Source organism: Crocuta crocuta, unplaced genomic scaffold (genome assembly GCF_008692635.1).
Source record: "Crocuta crocuta isolate KB4526 unplaced genomic scaffold, BGI_CrCroc_1.0 scaffold93, whole genome shotgun sequence".
In the NCBI taxonomy this organism is placed as follows: Eukaryota; Metazoa; Chordata; class Mammalia; order Carnivora; family Hyaenidae; genus Crocuta; species Crocuta crocuta.
Window position 1 is genome coordinate 3,728,796 of NW_027529641.1, and position 2,515 is coordinate 3,731,310.

The following is a 2,515-nucleotide window of genomic DNA, read 5'->3' on the forward strand; positions in this document are numbered from 1 at the left end:
TATTTAAAGATGGCATGATTGGGGCTCCTGGGTGACTCAGTTGGTTAAGCGTCCGACTTCAGCTCAGGTCATGATCTCATGGTTTGTGGCTTCGAGCCCCACATCAGGCTCTGTGTTAACAACCAGCTCAGAGCCTGGAGCCTGTTTTGGATTCTGTGTCTCCATCTCTCTCTGACCCTCCCATACTCTCACTGTCTCTCTCTCTCTCTTTCTCTCAGAAATAAATAAAATATTAAAAAATTAAAAAACTAAAGATGACATGATTGTGTTTTTAAAAAATCCTGGGATTTTTGTTTTATTATTATTTTTTAATGTTTATTTGTTTTTGAGAGAGAGACAGACAGACAGAACGTGAGAGGGGGGAGGGGCACAGAGAGAAGGAGACACAGAATCTGAAGCAGGCTCCAGGCTCTGAGCTGTCAGCACAAAGCCCGATGTGGGGCTCGAGCCCACGAACTATGAGATCACGACCTGAGCCCAAGTCGGACCCGAGCCACCCAGGCACCCCATAGCACCCATATATGGTAAGAACTTTCAACAGAGTGGATATAGAGAGGACATATGTCAACATAATAAAAGCCAGGTATGAGGGGTGCCTGGGTGGCTCAGTAGCTTGAAGCATCTCACTCTTGATTTCAGCTGAGTTCATCAGTTCATGATCTCATGGTTTGTGAGATTGAGTCCCATGTAACATGGACCCTGCTTAGGATTCTCTCCCTCTGACCCTCCCTCACTTATGCTCTCTCTCTCTCTCTCAAAAATAAATAAACATTTTAAAAATAAATAAATTAAAACAAATGAATAAATGGCATATAGGAAAAGTCCACAGCTAAAATCATACCCAATAGTGAGAAGCTGAAAAGCTTTCATCTAATATCAGAAAAAGACACAGATATCCACTCTCACTACTTTTATTCAACATAAATACCTAGCTATTGCCATTGAACAAGAAAAAGAAACAAAAGGTATCCAAATTAAAAAGGATGAAATAAAATTCACCATTAACAGATTACCTTATATTAGAGAAAACCCTAAAGACCCCATCAAAAAAACTGTAAGAACTAATAAATTTAGTAAAGTTGCAGGATAAAAAAAAACCAATGCAGAAAAAAATCTACTGCATTTCTATACACTAATGATGAATTATCAGAAAGGGTAATTAAGAAAATAATCCCCTTTACAGTTGCACCAAAAACTAAAAGAAAATACTTAGGAACTAATGTAACCAAGGAGAAGACACATGTATTAAAAGTAAAAGACATTAATGAAATAAATTGAAAGAGACACAAACAAATGAAAAGTCATCCCATGCTCATAGTTTGGAAGAATTAATATTGTTAAAATGTTCATATCATCTAAAGCAATATACAAATTCCATGCAATCCTTCTCAAACCTTCCAACAGCATTTTTTACAGAAATAGAACCCAAAAAATAATTCTAAAATTTGTGTGGACATATAAGAGACCCTACACGGACAAAAAAAAGTCTTGAGAAAGAAGAGCAAAACGAATGCATCATGATCTTTCATTTAAAATTCTATTATAAAGCTGTAATAATTGAAACATTATGTTATTGGCAAAAAAAAACAAAAACAAAAATAAAACCGGACACATAGATTAATGAATAGAATAGAAAGCCCAGAAATAAACCCACACATGTATGGCCAATTAATTTATGACAAAGGAGTTAAGAATATAAAATGGAGAATGGACATTTCCTTCAATGAATGGTGTTGGGAAAATTGGACAACCACATACAAAAAAAAATAAAAGTAGGTCATTAAGTTACATCATACACAAAAATTAACTCAAAATAGATTAAAGACTTGGATGTAAGACCTGAAACCATAAAACTCCTGGAAGAACACATCGGCATCAAGTTCATTGACATTGGTCTCAGGTGATGTTTTTTGAATCTGACACCAAAAGCAAATGCAAGAAAAGCAAAAACAGACAAGTGGAACTACATCAAACTAAAAGGACTCGGCAGAGCCAAGAAAACCATCAACAAAATAAAAAGGCAACAAACTGAATAAGAGAAAATATTAGTAAATCATATATCTGATAGGGGGCTAACACCCAAAATATATAAAAACCTACTACAATTGAAGAGCAAAATAAAACACAATTCAATGAAGAAAATGGGCAGAAGAACTGAATAGACATTTTTTCTAAAGAAGGCATACAGATGGCCAATAGGCACATGAAAAGATGCTCTACTTCATTAATAATCATGGAAATGCAAATCAAATTTACAATGAGATCTCACCTCACATCTGTTAGAATGGCTATTATCAAAAAGACTACACATGACAAGTGCTGGCAAGGATGTGGAGAAAAAGAACCCTCATGCACAATTTCTGGGAATGTCACCTGGTGCATCCACTATGGAAAACAGCATAGAGTTGCCTCAACAAACAAAAATAGAACTACCACCTGATCCGGCAATTCCACTACTGGGTATTTATTCAAAGAAAATGAAGACACTGATTTGAAAAGATATCTGCACTCCCAT